General features: G+C 39.0%; 3 non-coding genes across 3 annotated transcripts; all 3 read right to left on the reverse strand.

Moving 5' to 3' along the window:
• Window positions 1-18,244: 18,244 nt before the first annotated feature.
• On the reverse strand, window positions 18,245-18,327 carry trnal-uag (transfer RNA leucine (anticodon UAG)). The gene has a single exon. It is a non-coding gene; the product is annotated as a tRNA-Leu (tRNA).
• Window positions 18,328-19,440: 1,113 nt separating this feature from the next.
• Window positions 19,441-19,522, reverse strand: trnal-uag (transfer RNA leucine (anticodon UAG)). The gene has a single exon. It is a non-coding gene; the product is annotated as a tRNA-Leu (tRNA).
• Window positions 19,523-20,571: 1,049 nt separating this feature from the next.
• On the reverse strand, window positions 20,572-20,653 carry trnal-aag (transfer RNA leucine (anticodon AAG)). Its single transcript has one exon. It is a non-coding gene; the product is annotated as a tRNA-Leu (tRNA).
• Between the last annotated feature and the right edge of the window lie 297 nt (window positions 20,654-20,950).

A 20,950-nucleotide genomic window follows, 5' to 3' on the forward strand; every position in this document is an offset into this window, starting at 1 on the left:
TGCTGCCTGCCCCATAAATTGTCTGTGAAAAAAACCGCGTCTCTCTGGTCAGCCTAGGGTCCGAGATATGCCAAAAAAAAAACAATCGGCGCTATCAACTATTCCACAGATAATCAAACAGTGTTCCAACCAATCAGCGTCAATCCCCTGACGCTGATTGGACCCACATATAAATATTTAACATAAATATATAATAAAAAGGTGATTCTTAACTTATAGGTACTTTTTTGTTCTTTGGTCATTTATTTTATTTTTTGACAAATTCCTCTTCCTTTGCTAAAATTAAAACCACCCTAAAAACCTTTTTACTACTTTACTATTATGATTTTTCCATACTTTTCAACCTCCTTTTAGGTCTCCTTGTTGCACTCCCAGACTTTTAAACTTCAACAATGAAAATACAGTTTATAAATATTACTTATCTGGTAACTATTAATGTACATGAATTAAGCACTAATAAAATAATTGAAAAAATATTATAGTATTTAAATCGAGACCTCTGTCAGAATTACTTTTTATACAAAATATAGCTGTCGCACAGTTTTGGTGTCATTTCCACCACAACACTGTGTGTTTCTATGAAAATGTTGAGTGACATCAGAGCACATGTTGGACATGGAGAAATTTAAATTTTCAGCCACAACAAATTAAGAAACATCAAAGTAAATATTGCTTGATCAGTTAATATATTTATTATATGTAATTTCCACCACATGCTGTTCCTTCAAAGGTGCTATTAAAAAGCAAAAAATGTTAGGTAAATAAGAGTATTTTAAATACATGAAATGCTAAGTATTAATTCAAAGCCAATCAGTGAAGCTATCTTCCATTTTTTCCACAAATAATCTACAGAAATGTCATTTCCACCACACTGTCCTTTGTGGTGCAAATGACATTCATGGTTACAAAGTACAATTAATATGGATTAGATCGACAGTAGATTTGCAGGACTGCAAATGTTTCAATCCAGTCATGTTCCAGCATTGGTATGAAGCTTCCCTACAATTACGTTAATTCCATGTCATTTCCACCAACACACACATTTTTTTTAATATTTCAAAAGGTCTCATCACTCATTAAACATTCATCCACAATTTATGAGATCATGCTCTACACTCTAAAAAAATCGCACTGTAAAATAACAGTAATCTACTGGCAGCTGTGGTTGCCAGCATTATACTCTTATTTTATAGCTCTCTACCGTTAATTTACAGCTCTTCATTTTTACAGTATGTTACCGTTATTATACCATGTGGTAACTCATTTTATTTTGGAAACCAATTGCTTCAAACCATTTGAGTTAAAAATATATATATATATATATATATTGTTTATATGGTGTAAGTACAGTGAATTTATTTAATTTGAGTCCACTAAAAAGAAATATTTCTTAATATAAACCCACAAACACTTAAAGTGTAATAAAGAAGCAATCGACTTTGCCTCAAATCTTTATAGATTGTCATTAACTAACGAAAGCACAATTTTGTGTAATAAAGTGCTTATTAAAGAGATTGTCACTATATCAGCAATTCCACAATTACTGTCTTTAAATAAAGCAGCAAAACCTCAGTGCTTGCGGCTCATCATTGCCTGAAGCACAAGCTCTACTCTCCAGCACAATGGTCACCCACAAAACTAAATTAAACTAACAGATCTCTCTTGTACAAAACAGACCAGTTAGGCACTATTAAATATTTACTCTCCTTACCAGTTAATGAATTTGCATAATTGTTTTTCTATGAACATTCAATAATATTTTAGAGAAAATAACTTGATTTGCTTAGTAAATCTGACTGTTGTGTTGTACAGTATATTACTGTTTTTTCTTGAATTAACAGTAATCTACTGGCAGCTCTGGTTGCCAGCATGTTACTGTTTTTCTACATTGTGTTGCCGTAAATTAATTACAGTTTATTACTGTTAAATTACATTTCATGCTGTTTTTTTTTCATCTGGCATCTTTAACCCTTTAAAACCCACAGCAAAATCCTCAGTTTTAAATGAACACTTATAATGTGTCAACACTACAGAGTGTTTGTGTAATACTGAATTAGTGCTGAAGTTAATGAGATAATTATATGATTGATCACGTTCTGATTGAGCATTAGTGATGAACACCAGCTGTTAACAAACAAAATTGCTGAAGAAAAACACAAAAACAACTGACTTCAGCCACAGCCTTAGATGAAATCAACTGAAATAAAAGAAGACATTAAATCTCTCAAGATCTGATTAAACTCCTAAAACAGCATTACCAGCTTCACTTATTACCACACTGAAATTATTTCTGTCAGACGTCTACAGAAGAGAGTTGCAGAGGTTTAGATTTTTTTTTTGTTTTTGTTTTTCACTACCACGGTGGAGATCAGTGTTTACTTTAGTTGGGCTCTTGAACCTTGACTATTTAAAGTAATTTTTTTAGTTGTAATTATGTGTGTTTGCAACATGCTTGTTATGGCAAAAAAAAAAAAAAGACAAGAAAAAATCTAGAGTTGTTATGGTTTGGAAACGTCTTTTTTTCATTGCATGCATTGCATGCATTGCAGCATGAAGCTTTCGAATTGTCACCATTGTTGAGATTCATGTGCTGATTCTTCATGTCTCCATTTGAGTATAAATACTACAGTAGTTTTAAATATTATCTATTGATTTCTTTTTTCTGATTGCCACGATACCAAAAAATCTCATGCATAGCAATTTCCCCAGTGTTATTTTAACACTCTGAGTGTGGACACATATAGACACTGAAGCAGTGTTGAAGTTAACGAGATAATTAATTGATTAACAAAGTGATGATTGATCATTATTGAAGACACCTGATGTTAATAAGCAGAATCACCAAAGGAGAAAACCAAAAGTTTTAAGCAACCATTATAGTGGTCAGTGTTTGCATTAGTTAGGTTCTTGACCCTTAAATCTTCAATATTAGGTCTTGTTTGGCTGCAATTACTGAGTTATAACAGCCAGACAAGCCAAAAACAAAAGTCATCAGGTGGCCTTGAATGTGCTTAACATAATCATCATATAGTGACTTGAGTATTTGACATAGGATTTCCTTACAGACTACATGAAACTGTGAACAAAAGAGCAATCAGTTTTGGCATAATCAGGCAGATGATGAATAAAGAGTGAATTTTAATTTAGACACACAGACATGAAGAATCAGCGTGAGAATCACAACAACGGTGACCATCAAAAAGCGTGTTGTAGCCATACAATTGAATTGTATAGCCCCCCCTAGAAAGAGATCGGGACGGCCCCCATCCCATTGGCCCCCTTCAAATTTTCAGCTCGATAATTGGCCCTCAAATTAATCTAATTGAATAGCCCTGGTGTAGAGTGTGATTTTAAACACAGTCTCTGAGTGTCGATTTTGATCATTTACATTACATTTACATTTATTCATTTAGCAGACGCTTTTATCCAAAGCGACTTACAATTGGGAATACAACAAATAATTCATCCTAAGGAGGCAGATCGACATAGGAAGTGCTCAAAAGTACCATATGTCAGGCGTTGTCAGATGAGTACGGGCTAGAAAGGGAAGATCAGGAAAGAGAGGAGAATTTTTTTTTTTTTTTTTTTTTTTCAGATAGTCAGTGTCGAAAAAGATGGGTTTTCAGCAGTCGCTTGAAGACAGTAATGGAGTCAGCGTTTCGGATGGGGGTGGGAAGATCATTCCACCAGGCAGGGACATTGAAGGAGAATGTTTTGGAAAGTGATTTCATGCCTCTCTGTGGTGGTACAATAAGGCGTCTTTCGCTAGAGGATCTCAGACTTCTGGAGGGAGTGTAGATGCGTAGTAGTGAATGGAGGTAGGCCGGTGATGAGCCAGTGGCTGTCCTATAGGCCAGCATCAGTGTCTTGAATTTGATGCGTGCTGTAACCGGTAGCCAGTGCAGGGATATGAAGAGAGGTGTGACATGGGCCTTCTTGGGCTCATTGAAGACGAGCCGTGCTGCTGCATTCTGAATCATTTGTAGAGGCCTGATTGTACATGCTGGAAGACCAGCTAAAAGAGCATTGCAATAGTCCAGCCTGGAAATGACCAGGGCCTGGACAAGGAGTTGTGCAGCATGCTCTGTTAGGAAGGGCCTGATCTTTCTGATGTTGTGCAACGCAAACCTGCAGGATCGAGCAGTTTTAGCTATATGTTCTTTAAAAGTCAATTGGTCATCAAAGATTACACCAAGATTTCTGGCTGAAGTCGATGGGGTAATTGTTGATGAACCTAACTGGATGGAGAAGTCATGTTGTAAAGTTGGAGTGGCGGGAAAGACAAGGAGCTCAGTTTTAGCTAGATTGAGCTGAAGATGGTGTTCCTTCATCCATGCAGAGATATCCGCCAGGCAGCCAGAGATCCTTGCAGCTACTGATGGATCATCTGGTTTGAAAGAAAGATAGAGCTGTGTGTCATCAGCATAGCAATGGTAGGAGAAGCCATGTGCCTGTATGATGGGGCCCAGAGATGTAGTGTATATGGAGAAGAGGAGGGGTCCAAGAACTGATCCCTGAGGAACCCCAGTGACCAGTTGATGAGTTTTGGAAACCTCCCCTCCCCAGGCCACTCTGAAAGACCTACCAGAGAGATAGGATTTGAACCAGCGAAGTGAAGTCCCTGTGATGCCCAACGATGAGAGGGTAGACAGAAGGATCTGGTGATTTACCGTGTCAAATGCTGCAGAAAGGTCCAGTAAGATGAGTACTGATGATTTGGAATCAGCTTTTGCAATCCGCAGGGCTTCAGTGACAGACAGTAGTGCCGTCTCAGTTGAATGGCCACTCTTGAACCCTGACTGGTTAGCATCCAATAGGTTGTTCTGTGAGAGAAATAAAGATAGCTGGTTGAAGACAGCTCGTTCCAGTGTTTTTGCTATGAACGGAAGGAGAGAGACAGGTCTATAGTTGTCTATGAGTGAAGTGTTAAGTGTAGGTTTTTTGAGCAGTGGGGTTACCCGGGCCTGCTTAAATGTAGTGGGGAAAGTGCCTGTGAGAAGAGATGTGTTGATGATGTGTGTGAGTGCTGGTAAGATTGTAGGAGAGATTGCTTGGAGAAGGTGTGAGGGGATGGGGTCTAAAGGACATGTCGTCGGATGGCTGGAGAGGAGAAGTTTGGTTACTTCTGCCTCAGAAAGGGGATGGAAGGAGAAGAGGGGAGTTTCAGCCGTGGGTGTGGTCAGTTTTAGTTCCTGTATGTGTGGAGCTGAGAACTTATTACTGATAGATGTAGTTTTTTCTGTAAAAAATGTGGCAAAATCATCAGCTGTTATAGAAGTGGTGGGAGGTGGTGGAGGGGGACAGAGCAGTGAATTAAAAGTTTTGAAAAGGTTGCGTGTGTCCGGAGCATTGTTGATCTTGTTGTGGAAGTATGAAGATTTGGCAGTATGGACATGGGTAGAGAAAGATGACAGCAGAGACTGATACATACTCAAGTCAGATGGATCCTTAGATTTGTGCCATTTTCTCTCAGCTGCCCTAAGTTTGGACCGATGCTCACGAAGAACATCGGATAGCCAAGGGTTGGAAGGAGCAGCCCGTGCTGGCCTGGAGGAGAGAGGGCATATTTCATCTAGGAAAGAAGTAAGAGTGGAACATAACGTGTCGGTTGCTGCATTAGTATCCAGAGATGTGAAGTGGGTAGGAGAGGGAAGAGAGGAGGATATTGATGAAGAAAGATGGGAGGGTGAGAGAGAGCGTAGGTTTCGTCTAAAAGTAACGGGTAGGGGGGGTGGGGGTGCACAAGTAGCAAGATGTAGGTTTAGTGTAATGAAGAAATGTCAGAGATGTGAAGGGGTTTGACCACAATGTCGTCTGAAGTACAGTTTCGTGTGTAGATGAGATCAAGTTGGTTGCCGGATTTATGAGTGTATGCAGTGGTAGTGCGTTTTAGGTCAAATGAAGCAAGAAGTGAATGGAAGTCTGCAGCATAGGGTTTGTCCAGATGCATGTTAAAATCTCCAAAGACCAGAAGTGGGCTGCCATCTTCTGGAAAAGAGGATAGCAGCCCATCCAGCTCTTCTAAGAAGATGCCAAGTTGACTAGGAGGGCGGTAAATGACCACAACATGGAGTTTGATAGGAGATGTTATAGTGATTGTATGAGATTCAAATGAGTTATAATTGCATAGAGGAGAATGGGTTGAGTATTTCCAGTTGTTGGAAATCAGAAGTCCCGTACCCCCACCCCTTCCAGTCTGACGAGGGGTGTGAGAGAAGGAGAATTTATTAGATAGAGCAGCTGGGGTTACAGAGTCATCTGGACGTATCCAGGTCTCAGTCAAACCTAGGATGCTCAGGCCAGATTGCAAGGAAAATGCCGAAATGAAGTCTGCTTTGTTGACAGCTGATCGACAGTTCCAAAGTCCAACCGTGAAAGAGAAAGGTTCAGTGGAAGAGGTGTGTATTGGACGCAGGTTAGAGAGATTGCGTCGGCGTGTGCGTGTGATGTTAGTGCGGTGTGTAGAGAGCACCGGAATGAGTTGGAAACACATGATAGAGAAGGACAGAAAGAAGAGTGAGAAAAGGAAAGGAGTACTTAAGTGCGTTGTCGGTGTCGTTGCTCGGAGAAGTCGCGCAGGAAAAGTCGCAGTCTTTACTCTTGTCGGTCTTCAAAGTCGCGCAGGAAAAGTCGCAGTCTTTACTCTTGTCGGTCTTCACGCGAGGAGGCTGAACGCTTCCGCTGACGCTTCAGCGTCAGCTGGTATGACACCGTTAAATACACAACCAAACAAAGCTTTACTGAAACAGCTAGGGACGCCTCCTGGGCTCAGTACAGCCGCAAATGTATTGCACGCACGCAAAATGTCTCTAATCGAAACTTAAATGCAACCAACTTCGCACTTCTAATTGCTCTGGAAGGGCGCGATATGAATAACCAAAGCTTCCCTTGGCCGTCCGCTCAGTTTTGAATTTTAATAAGCACAATCAAAACTACTATTAAACGCAGAAACCACTAGCAAGGCAAATAACAGACCAACGAGTGCTTAACTCCCTGAGGCCGGCTGTATCGCCGGCGATACGAGCTCATTTTTTTTTTAGATCAGCGCAAAAGACACTAAAAATGCTCTGTCGGTTTTAGTCATACAAATTAGAGATATACATCATTGGAAACTGTAGAGTGTGTACTTTTATTTGTGCACACTCACAAGAACAGCAGAAAGTTGTGCTTTTTTATTTAGAATAAAGAAAACAAACAGGGTGATTTCTGTTTTCTCTGTCTCCGCAAACTGCTTTTAGAAATGCGTCACTTAAATCATTCAAACTCGGTGAATACTCAGCACACAAACAGAAAAGTGATATCTACTGAAAGCTTGAGATTTATGCTTTTAAACGAAGTAAGTTTGATCAAAAACAAATAATCTGTGATAAATTAATCTATATGAAACCAAGGAGATGTCTAGTCTATCCAGTTCCAACTAATTATCTCTAATGTGACCGCGCCCACTAGCGAAAAATCCTTTAGATATGCAAATTAGCCATGTGCCACACGCGCGGCAAGGACTGGGGTATCTGTACGCGAGGAAACTCCCACATCACCGAAACAAAGCAACATGACTTCAAGTTCATCTTGGTTACAGTTTGTTTCTGAATGAAGATATGCTGTGAGGAATAAGACTTATATTTACCACGATCACAAGAAGGACGCGATGCAACGCAAACCCAGCAGGAGGAGACATTTACATGAGTAAGTCTTACTTTCATTTTCCTACTAGCTTTCGCTGTTATTTACTTTGACAAAACGTGTACACATTTTACTAGTTAGACTTATTCCAAACTAAAATTCCTGACTTTATCAAATGAAACATTATGAAGTACGTTTGATTGCATTGCATCTCTCACGATGCCAGGATATTTATAATGTTCTAGAAAAACGATGTGATTATGACTGTGAGATGCATTTATGACGATATGTTTATGACTGTAGAATCATACTTATTTATTTATTTATTTTATTGTATAACAGTAGGGTGTAAAAGTAATATGTGTGCTTACACTGAATGTATGTTTACATCACGTTTATTAGTAATATAGTGCTAAACGATAATTATTAGTTTCTCAGATATTACATGTCCTTTTTTACATTAGTACAAATGCTAGAATCTATGACTATATACTATATACCAGTTATTCCCCTGTAAAGGGAAGTGTGTCCAAACCTTTGCCTGGTAGTGTATGTGTGTGTATTTATTTATTATAGATGCTCCTAATATGAATAGGCTCACAGATGTTTTGCTTTTGTTGTTTTTAGTGCTCAGAAACCTGCTCAACAGATGAATCTTGCTGTCCTTTCCTTGAGTCTCTTCAAACTGTTTTCCTCTGAGAGCGCTGTACAAACTTCAGATGATACAGATAAAAATACAGTACAAATACAGATATTTAAAGTGCACACACTTTAATATCAGGTAAGATTTACTTGTTTTATTTGTTGAACTGAATTCAGAAAAAGTTTTCAGAAATGCCACAAAGTCTGTGCACATCTGTGTGGTTAGATGAGGGAGCTCAATATTGTGTCTTTGACCTTCATTATGTATGTTTTGATTATACTGTGTTGTAAATAAAATACAAATAATCTAAAAAACGATTTTTTTTTAATCTTCTCACATTGTTTCTTCTTCTGCTAGTCAAGTCAGTCATTGATGGGGCCATTAGGGAGGGCTCTTTTGTCTTTCAGGTGTGAATTGCTAAATATTCATGGGCCATTGCCACACCTATGAATAATCCCTTTCGATCACAAAACATGTTTTAGAAAATTTACATCAGTATATTGTTTTTTCTGAACGAGTGAACGAGATGATTTTCACATCATTTGGTTGATAAAATTCTAGCCTACGACATCCAACTATCAAAAGTCTTGTAAAGAAATGTCCTATATGTGCTTCATGGCCTTATTTCAGTGACTTCAAAACTTTAGTTTTTCACTAACCACGCATAAACGTAGTTTTCTCAAAAACACAACCATGTACATTAATGTTGCTTACATATTATTGTAGCCCAATATGTGCTGATTACAATGTAATCAGACTTTAGCCATTAAAATGTTTTTAAGATACTGAAAAAACAACAAATGTCAGGGCATGTCAAACTTCTTCAGGGCCTCAAAACACCCTCAGGCCCCAGAGGGTTAATTAACAGCAGCTTAATGTAAATATAAACGAATACCCTAGTTAAATAAATATAAGAGTGCTTTTAACCACAGCGCAATGTAAACAGAACGAATAAATGAACGAATCCAACGACAGAGTGCTTTTAACAGCAGATCAATGTAAACAGAACGAATAAATGAACGAATCCAACGACAGAGTGCTTTTAACAGCAGATCAATGTAAACAGAACGAATAAATGAACGAATCCAACGACAGAGTGCTTTTAACAGCAGATCAATGTAAACAGAACGAATAAATGAACGAATCCAACGACAGAGTGCTTTTAACAGCAGCACAAAGCAGACTGAAACGAATAAATTAATAAATTCAAACGAGTGCTTTTAACTGCAGCTCAATGTAACGTTCGCCTATTAAAATAGTATTTAAGCAGCAACTTACCCGCAGTCGTTCTTTCTCCTCTGAGGATTGGAATCACTTTCTCCTCTGAGGATTGGAATCACTTTGATCGCTGTTAATTCACGATACATAGCAGCAGGCTACTTTTTCGAAATTGACAAATAATACCCAGAATGCACTGTTTTAATGGAAAACAGCATGTTACTGTCAAAATTTGGCTGTTTTTTTACAGCGATTTTTAACAGTGAACTTATAGATATTTCAACCAAGAGCAGTATGTGGGTGAAATCCAAGGTGTGGACTGGTCAGAAGTGTGTGAAGATCGTGACCCTGACTCAGCCCTTAATAGGTTTATGGACATACTAATGAAAATAGTCAACAAGCATGCTCCTCTCAGAAAAAGAGCTGTGAGAAATAAAAGTGCCCCTTTGTTGGATAAAAATCTTAAAACCGTAATGCTGTTGAGGGACAATGCTAAAATAAAAGCTAATAATTCTTGTGAACTAGCCGATCGAGAACAATATCGAACTCTTAGAAATAAAGTAGTTAAAATGAATAGAAAGAAGAAAAAAGAGTATTTCCAGGAAAAGATTAATGAAGTAAAAAATGATGGTAAAAAATTATGGAACAATTTAAAATCAAATAATGGGCTGGAGTAAGTACTCAGCTGCTTCATATGTTGAAAATGATGGAGTGTTCATTACAGATCCAGAGGGAATTGCTAATTATTTAAACAATTATTTCATTAGTAAGGTAGAGAAATTTCTATCTTGTATGTGTCCAAATACCTCAGCATCTTATGATATAATATTAAGTAAGATAATGAACGAGAAGAACCATTCTGTCACTTTCTCATTCAGTTATTTTGACAGAGGTTCTGTTGGAAAAATTCTTGCAGCTCTTCCTGATGGAAAGGCATCAGGTATGGACCACTTGGACTCCAGGCTTATCAGGGTGGCAGCTGAAGCTCTGTCCTTTCCCATCGCTTATTTGGTCAACTTAAGTTTGTTGCAGGGCGTATTTCCAGAGAAATGGAAGGAGGCTAAAATCATACCATTGCCTAAAAATAAAACAGCCACATTTACAGGACAGAATAACCAACCTATCAGTCTATTACCTCTATTTAGTAAAGTCATGGAAAAGATTGCTTTTGAACAAGTTTATAAATATTTTTTCTCTAATAGGCTGATCACTAAGTACCAGCATGCATATCGAGAGGGTCACTCCACATGTACTGCTTTAGACAACTGGTTAGAAGAAATCGATACAAACAGATTAGTAAGAGCAGTGATGTTGGACTTTAGTGCAGCATTTGACCTGATAGATCATAAAATACTGCTTCAAAAATTAGAATGCTATGGTTTTACGTCTTCGTCTCTGTCATGGATGGGGAATCTAATAGGAAGCAGCGGGTGTTCTTTAATGGTCAATATTCATCTACTAAAATAATACATTGCGGTGAGCCTCAGGGTAGTTGCCTTGGGCCTTTGCTATACTCAATCTTTACAAATGATTTACCTTTCATTGTGAAACATTCAACTGTTGTCATGTATGCTGATGATTCCACACTGTACTGTTCTGCGAAAACTTCTTATGATGTCTCAAATCTATTAAATCATGACTTGCAGAATATAAGCAAGTGGGTAACAAATTAGCTTTAAATGTAGACAAATCAACATCTATGATATTCTGTAAAAGATCAAAACTAACTACAGAACCCTATTTGAACCTATCAGTTGACGGGCTGCAGTTAAGACAAGTGAAGCAAGCCAAGTCACTGGGCGTCACCTTGGATTCTTACTTGGCTTGGTCAGCTCATATTGATGGAATGATAGCTAAAATGGGCAATGGTATTGCAATGTCCAGAAAATGTATGTCATATATTCCTATGTCCATTGCTAAACAGGTTGTCCAGTCTCTTGTTCTGTGCCATTTAGAAAATTGTCCAATCATATGGTCGTCTGCATCACAAAAAGACCTTCATAAGCTTCAAGTGGCACAAAATAGGGCAGCGAGGACTGTCCTCCAGTGCTCTTTTAAGACTAACGTGTCCTTGATGCATACAAGCCTTTCTTGGCTTACAGTTAACGACAAAATCAAACTACGATTAACTGTAACAATGTGGAATGCAGTATTTATGAAACAGCCACAGTTTCTTTCTGAGCAGCTTGCTTTTGTAGGAAGTGGACACCAATATACCACCAGGCAGGCACTAGGTGGCTACATAAAACTTCCGCTTCCCCGGACAAATTCTTTGTAATGCACATCACTTTATAGGGCAATATCTATTTGGAATCGTCTTTCTGTCTCATCACGCAGAGTTCAGAACAAATACAAATTTTTTTTTTTTTTTTTTTTTTTTCTTTATTCGGAGTGCAAAAACATACATTGTAAATGCAGAGACAAAAACAACAACAACAGAAACAATATCAACAAAACAAAACAAGAACAAACAAAAAACTATACTAATCACAAAAAAAAAACAACAATGATAATAAATGAAAAATGAGAACAAGACAATCTGAATAATAATCATGTATAAGTAGTAGTAGCAGTATAGGTAGTATTAGCATGTTCAAAAATAATAGAAATGGCCATAAATCGGAGTAACAACAATAACACCAAAGGTGGTGATGATATGGTTAATATTTTGTGATGACAGTAACAGTAATATCAATAATAACAGTAATCATCATAATAATAATAATAATAATAATAATAATAATAACAATAGCAACAATAATCCCAAGGATGGTGGTTACAGTATGATGTGGTGATGATGGTAACAGTAATATCAATAATTATAATAATAATAATAAAATAATAATAATAATAATAATAATAATAATAATAATAAACAATATCAATTAAAAAAAAAAAAAAAAAATAAAAAAAAAAAAAATAATAATAATAATAGTATTAATAACAATATTAAAGTTTGAGTTGTAACAATGATATTTTGTGACGATGTTTTGTGATGAAGGCAACAGTACTATTACTATTAATAATAATAATAATAATAATAATAATAATAATAATGATGATAATAATAATAATAATAATCATATAATCACAATAGTAGTTATCTAAATATATGTACGCAGGGAAATATACTAATGAACCATACCCAACACATACCACACCTATCCTTGCTTCTGTGTCAGTGTGCATTTTTTTTTTTTTTTTTTTCCATTCAAGGCAGCATTGTAGACATCATATGATGTATGTAAGTTTGAACTCAAGTGGTGCATAAAGAAGAGTGCGGTGCATTAAAATCAATATGTGGTGCATTAAAAACATGAGTGGTATTTGTTGGGTGCAGTTTTAATTTATTTATATTTACAAATTTTTAATTATGTATATTTAATGATGTAATCTTCAGTAAACTGTTACCGTCCATACAAAACATCATCCCATCAATTTATTACTTTTCAATGTTTCTCTGATATAGTGATACAATAAATGAAAACAACAACAACAATAATAATAATATTAAAATTAATAATAATAATAATAATAATAATAATGAAAACACTCATGTTACTAATACCTTATATAAATATGAATAATATTTTGTGAATACTTAAAGATAAGTGTGTCAGATTTGTAAGAGTTGACTGAGGTCTGATGTTGGATGTTGCGATTCTGATGTATATGGAGATGAAAAATATTCTAGGGAGATGTATTCTGTAAGCAAATTTTTCCAGTGTGTTATGTGAATGGTGTTTCGGGATTTCCAGTTCAAGAAGATAGTTTTCTTGGCAATGGCTAGAGCTATGAGGAGTATCCTTTTGTTTGTTATTTCCTGATTAAGTGTTGATAGATCGCCCAGTAGACAGAGTGAAGGGGATAATGGGATGTGACAACCCAGGAGGTGGGATAGGGATTCAGTGACATCTTCCCAGAATTGTTTAATGGGTGAGCAGTGCCATGTGGCGTGGATATATGTGTCCGGGCTATTTTGTGAGCAGTGCACGCAAGTTTCTGATGTGAATCCCATTTTAAACAGCCTTTCCCCAGTGTAGTGTGTTCTATGAAGGGTCTTGTACTGTATGAGCTGAAGGTTGGCGTTTTTAGTCATGGAATAAATATTATTACAAATTTGAGTCCAGAAGTCGGTATCAGGAGCAATAGAAAGGTCTTTTTCCCATTTGGTTATTGGTAAACTTAAGGTTTTATTTGAATTGGTTATCATTTTGTATAATTTAGAAAGTAATTTCTTGGGGGACGATATATTAACTAAATCTGCTACTGCGGAAGGAAGGTGAAGATTGATGGTTCTGTTATTGATTTTAGATAAGACAGCTGATTTGAGTTGCAAATAAGTCAAGAATTGATTGCTCCCAATACCGTACTTCTGGACTAGGTAGGAAAATGGAACCAGTTTGTTTGACTGAAAAATGTGATTAATATGTGTGATACCCTTATCTGCCCATTTATGAAAATTTAGTATTTTTTTGTTACTTGTGAAGTCAGGGTTATTCCAGAGTGGGGTGAAGTTAGATGGAGCCAGATTGGAGTTTGTGATTTGATAATATTTCCACCAGGCCGTCAGAGCTGAAGCTATTGTCAAGGCTTTGAAGCATGAGTGATGTTTAATGGACTGACTAAGAAATGGAATGTCTGATATGTGTATGTTTTTGCAAAGTGATTGTTCTATATCTAGCCAAATGGTGTCTGCCTGAGTGGGGTGAGTCCATTTATATATGTATTGGAGTTGGTTTGCTAGCGAGTAATGGTAAAAATGTGGTGCTTCTAAGCCTCCTAAAGATTTGGGTTTTTGTAAAGTGCTTAATTTTATCCTTGGTGGTTTATTTTTCCAGTAGAATCGGTTGATGATGGAGTCAAGAGATTTGAACCAATTGAGAGTAGGCTGTGTTGGGATCATTGAAAATAGGTAGTTTATTTTAGGGAGTACTGTCATTTTGATTATTGATATTCTTCCCTGGATTGAGATTGGTAAATTGTGCCAGCGGTTGAGGTCATCTTCTACTGTTTTTAATAAAGGAGTGAAATTGAGTCCATTCAGCTCTGACAGCCTGGAGGAAACCCTAACGCCTAAGTAAGTGATGTGACCTGTGCATACAGGAATGGGTGATACCTGGGCTGCCACATCCCATTTAGATTGATGTAGTGGAAGGATTAAAGATTTATTCCAGTTTATTGCATAATCGGAAATTTTAGAGTATGAATCAATGGTTTTAGTTATTTCTTGTAGAGATGACTGAGGATTTTGTAAAAAGAGTAAGATATCATCGGCATATAAACTAATCTTATGTTGGGTTTGGGGTGTGTGAATTCCTTTGATGAGTGGATTCTGGCGGATGGCTGCTGCTAAGGGTTCAATGAAGATGGTAAATAAAGATGGAGAGAGTGGACATCCCTGCCTAGTCCCCCTGTGCAGTGTGAAGCTTTGTGATGTTAGTCCATTGGTGTTGACTGTGGCTGAAGGTGTTGTGTATAAAATCTTAATCCAGTTAATAAACGACTCCCCAAAGCCAAATTTTTGTAGTGTGGTGAAAAGAAAGTTCCAGTTGACTCTGTCGAAAGCTTTTTCTGCATCTAAAGTGACTATGAGGGTGTCTTTCTGCTGTAGTGATGAATAATGGATTAAATCATATAGTCTGCGTGTGTTATTGGATGCATGCCTACCTTTGATGAAACCTGTCTGATCTGGGTGGATTATAAATGGGATAATTTTTTCAATTCTATGTGCCAGAGCTTTGCTGAGTATTTTGATGTCTACGTTGATAAGTGATATAGGACGGTAATTTTACGGAAGGGTTGGATCTTTATTAGGTTTGGGGATGAGTGAAATAGTTGCTGTGTTCATGTGTACTGGTAATCTTGAGTTCTCTTTAATTTCGGTTATTGCTCTGATGAATAATGGGGATAAAATGGACCAGAAGTGTTTATAAAACTCAGCTGGGAAGCCGTCGGGTCCTGGTGCTTTATTGTTCGGCATTTGATTTAGGGCGATATGAAGTTCTTTTTCTATGATTGGTTTGTCCAGTGCACTGATTTGTTCTGTGTTAAGTTTGGGGAGTTCAATATTATTAAGAAATGAATTAATATCCTCTTGTCTTGTGTTATTATCAGATGAATAAAGTTTAGCATAGAAGTTTCGAAATATTGTATTTATTTCTTGTGGAGAGTTGGTAGGCTTCCCTGCTGAGTCTTTAATAGTTGCAATTGTTGTTTTTTCTCTATTTCTTTTGATTTGATTGGCCAAATATTTACTGGATTTGTTGCTATGATGGAAGGTCTCTTGACGGAGTCTATGAATTAGAAATTGAGTTCTTTTATTAATGATTTCATTTAGCCGGAATTTTTGTTTTCTTAGTTCATTATATATTTCTTCAGTTGGGTTTTTTGCATGTAAAATTTCCAGTTCTTTTATTTTCTTTTCTAATCTGATTTCTTCTTGTTTTTCTACTTTCGTTTTATGCACAGAGAATGATATGATTTTACCTCTTAGTACTGCTTTGCCCGTTTCCCAAATTAATGAAACTGGTAACTTTGGAGAGTCGTTTATTTCTAGGAAGGATGTCCACTCTCTTTTAAGATAACTGTCAAACTCTGGGTCTTTGAGGAGAGATATGTTAAAGCGCCATCTACTGATTTGTTTATGTGAATTAGCTGGGTTCCATATGAGTGTTACCGGAGCATGGTCACTGATGCTGATGGGGTGGATTTTGTGTTCAGAGATATTTGGTATGATTGAATTACTAGTTAGGAAAAAATCTATGCGTGAGTAACTATGATGAACCGGTGAGTAAAATGTGTATTCTCTGTCAGTTGGGTGTTGTAGTCTCCAACCATCACCAAGTCCAAAATCTTTCATGAACTGTATTATTGTGCCAGTTGATTGCCAGATTCTTTTATTATTTGTGGATCTGTCGAGTGATGGTTCAATTACAGTGTTAAAATCGCCTCCTATAATTACCGGACAGTTAGAGAAATTTGAAATTGAGGAAACTAAAGAGTGGAAAAAGGTAGGGTCATCTGAGTTTGGGCCGTACACATTGACAATTGTTACCGGGTTATTGTTTATTGATATGTTTATGATAATAAAACGTCCTTCTGGGTCTGAAACAGTTGTGTTATGAACAAATTGAATTCTTTTGCTTATCAGAATACATACTCCTCTTTGTTTTGAATTATAAGTTGCTGAAAATGAGTGAATGAATTGTGTTGATCTTAGGGTGTTTTGTTTTGAGTCTGAAAGGTGTGTTTCTTGTAGTAAACATATATCTGCCTGTAAATTTTCCAAATAGTTGAGAATTTTAATTTTTTTTGTCTGAGAGCTAATGCCACGGATGTTCCAGGTTATAAATTTGAGTTGCATGTTAAGTTAATATTTCTATACTGACATGTGTGTGTTTGGCAAACATCAAATACAGAACAATAAGACATAATAACACTAGACAGACCTAAGCATTTACAACAAAACAAGTAATAAAACAAACAAACCAAAAAACACAGAGTTTGAAAAATTATGTGCATACTTGTGTGGTGCATTGAGACATGGGTGCATTATATTATAAATGTAATGAGAAAAGAAAAAAAGAGAGAAAAAAAAAAAAAGAAAGCAGAGGGGAAAAAAATTATATATTATATGTAAAAAAAAACAAAAAACAAAAAACAAAAACAAAAACAAAAAAAACAATGGTGTTTAATGAATGCAGGTTAATGAAAACATATTATGGCTGGGATGATATTGTTGAGGGAAAGGGTGTTAGTAGAGCCAGGGAGTAATTGCCTTGTCTTTAAATAACTGTCCATCAATGTACAATTTGTCCACGGTAAGTATTGCTCTTTTTCCTTCTTTTATCATTTGTTTGCGGATGGGGATTAGCTGTTTACGTCTGTGGATGATTTCTTGTGGAAACTGGTCGTTAAGTCCGTAATGGGTGTCCTTTAACTGTCTGCCCTGTCGTTGAACCAGTTCTTTTTGCTTGAAATGTTCGAATTTGGCAATAATTGGGCGGGGTCTGGTGGCGTTATTGAGTTTTTGACCTAGGCGGTGAACACGGTGAAAAGTGATGTTGTTAACAGTTTCCGATGGAAGTTTGAGCTGTTTAACCATAAAGTCCTTGACTGCTTTCTCGGGTTCGTCAGACAAGACGTCTGTTGTTGATCGGTCATTTATCGAGAGTGTCACTGCTCTGTATTTGCTCTGGAGAGCAGAACAGCGGTGTAGGGATCATCGTCGCTGTATTTGGGTTGCGCTTCGCCACAAGCTGATGCCTTGTAATTCGCCGCCGTAAAGGCATCCTTAATACAGGGTATGCAGTCCTACTCCTGGTGGCCCCCTTCCTGTGGAGTGGAGGTCCATCTCTGATCAAGCACACCTGAATCCGCTAATCAAGGCCTTTGGGGCTTATGTGGAAACGATAGCCAGCTGTGATGCATTTAAAATCAAAATGATCAGGCAGCTGTTATTTCACCCAAAACTTTCCATGAGTAACACTGGCTGTCTCCATTCTTGTAGACTTCTCATTGTTTTTCATTAATATAATTTTCAAATTCGTTGAATTGTTTGTTTGTTTTTTATTGCACCTCTTCTATGATTGTAAATTATTGGTGTGCCTCTGTTGGAATGGAGCAGAGGCTGGGACAAGCTTTAAGCACTGACTTTGCTAAATGGCAAAGAATGCGAAAGCGGCTAAGTTTGGATGAGCATGCAGCGTCACTTCTCCAGTCGCTTCGCAGCCTCAGGAGCTTTCCAAAAGACTTCCCTGGCAGCGGTGGGATTCGAACCCACGCCCCCGAAGAGACTGGAGCCTAAATCCAGCGCCTTAGACCGCTCGGCCAGGCTAACCTTGTCATGGTGTGTTCCACGGGTCTTTACGACAGGTCAAACGGCCTCCCAAATACTGACTCTGCGGAACGGCTGCAGTCTAATCCTGTTTGCGTAAAACAAGCCCGCTCCCAAGCGGGTTAGAGGGCCTCCCTGCCTTGGTTAAAATGCCTGCTGGCAGCAATGGGATTTAGACTGGAGCCAAAATCAAATGCCTTAGACCTCTTGGCCACGCTACCCTGGAATGCTCACTTTCGTGGGCCCTTTTCTGCCCTCTTCCCCCACCCCAAAAATAGAGAAAATGTCGGCCGCCGGACCTTCTTTGCAAAGCCTCTGGAGTGCGGGCAAAGAATGTTTTTTTGTGTATAGGCACAATAGCCTTCCAAAACTCTGTCTTGGCAGTAGTGGGATTCAAACCCACGCCCCCGAAGAGACTGGAGCCTTAATCCAGAGGCTTAGACCACTCGGCCACGCTACCCTGCCACATCCGCCTTCGTGGGCCCTTTTTTTTTCTTGTCGCGCTTCGCCGTAAGCTGATGCCTTGTAATTCGAAGCCGTAAAGGCATCCTTTATACAGGGGTATGCAGTCCTACTCCTGGTGGCCCCCTTCCTGTGGAGTGGAGGTCAGCATCAAGCAGGCTCCTGATTGGTTAACGCGGCGCGAATTGACGCAGAAGTTCAGATTTTTCACCTCGGGCAGCAGACGCGAATGCTTGTCAGACGCGTGATTCACAAAAAAGCACAATTCGCGCTTAACGCACCTAACACGGCAGACGCTCAATTCGCGCCATTCGCGAGAACTAGATGCGTGGATGAGGCGAATTCGCGTCTACCGCGCCGCGCTAAACGCCTCATTCGCGCCGCAAGAACTCCAGGCGGGTGTAAACACGTCTTACCATTGACTTAACATTGAAATCACTCGGACCAGACGCATATTCCCATTTGGTGTGAGCGTAGCATTAGACCGTGCGGCCATGCTACCTCGTCGGGTTGCGCTCCAAGGGTCTCTTTGACAGGTGGAACGGCCTCCCTAATACTTACTCTGCAGAACTGCTGCAGTCTAATCCTGTTTGCGTGAAATAATCCCGCTGCCAAGCGGGTTAGAGGGCCTCCCTGCCTTGGTTAAAATTGCTGCTGGCAGCGATGGGATTCGAACCCACGCCCCCGAAGAGACTGGAGCCTAAATCCAGCGCCTTAGACCACTTGGCCACGCTACCCTGGGATTTGCACTTTCGTGGGCCATTTTCTGCCCTCTTCCCCCACCCCAAATATAGAGAGAACGTCGGCCGCCGGACCTTCTATGCAAAGCCTCTGGAATGCGGGCAAAGAACATTTTTTTTTTGCGTACGCACAATAGCCATCCAAACTCTGTCTTGGCAGCAGTGGGATTCAAACCCACACCCCCGAAGAGACTGGAGCCTTAATCCAACGCCTTATGCTACGTTCACACCAAACGCGAATACGCGTCTAAATTCTCGCCTGCCGCTGCTATTTATACGCGTGACCACTTTGTGTTCATTCGCCCGTCAAGAGCGAAATGGACGCGCATAAAAACAAAAGTTTGAAGCGAAATTTACGCGCGTCAGGTGCGTCAGAGAGGCGAAAGTTTCAAAAAGTTTCGAACCCCATTGGCAGCCATCTTTTTACAAGACGTCTGTTGTTGATCGGTCATTTATCGAGAGTGTCACTGCTCTGTATTTGCTCTGGAGAGCAGAACAGCGGTGTAGGGATCATCGTCGCTGTATTTGGGTTGCGCTTCGCCACAAGCTGATGCCTTGTAATTCGCCGCCGTAAAGGCATCCTTAATACAGGGTATGCAGTCCTACTCCTGGTGGCCCCCTTCCTGTGGAGTGGAGGTCCATCTCTGATCAAGCACACCTGAATCCGCTAATCAAGGCCTTTGGGGCTTATGTGGAAACGATAGCCAGCTGTGATGCATTTAAAATCAAAATGATCAGGCAGCTGTTATTTCACCCAAAACTTTCCATGAGTAAAACTGGCTGTCTCCATTCTTGTAGACTACTCATTGTTTTTCATTAATATAATTTTCAAATTCGTTGAATTGTTTGTTTGTTTTTTATTGCACCTCTCCTATGATTGTAAATTATTGGTGTGCCTCTGTTGGAATGGAGCAGAGGCTGGGACAAGCTTTAAGCACTGACTTTGCTAAATGGCAAAGAATGCGAAAGCGGCTAAGTTTGGATGAGCATGCAGCGTCACTTCTCCAGTCGCTTCGCAGCCTCAGGAGCTTTCCAAAAGACTTCCCTGGCAGCGGTGGGATTCGAACCCACGCCCCCGAAGAGACTGGAGCCTTAATCCAGCGCCTTAGACCGCTCGGCCACGCTACCTTGTCATGGTGTGTTCCACGGGTCTTTACGACAGGTCAAACGGCCTCCCAAATACTGACTCTGCGGAACGGCTGCAGTCTAATCCTGTTTGCGTAAAACAAGCCCGCTCCCAAGCGGGTTAGAGGGCCTCCCTGCCTTGGTTAAAATGCCTGCTGGCAGCAATGGGATTTAGACTGGAGCCTAAATCAAATGCCTTAGACCTCTCGGCCACGCTACCCTGGAATGCTCACTTTTGTGGGCCCTTTTCTGCCCTCTTCCCCCACCCCAAAGATGGAGAAAACGTCGGCCGCCGGACGT

This window comes from Garra rufa, chromosome 1, assembly GCF_049309525.1.
Source record: "Garra rufa chromosome 1, GarRuf1.0, whole genome shotgun sequence".
In the NCBI taxonomy this organism is placed as follows: Eukaryota; Metazoa; Chordata; class Actinopteri; order Cypriniformes; family Cyprinidae; genus Garra; species Garra rufa.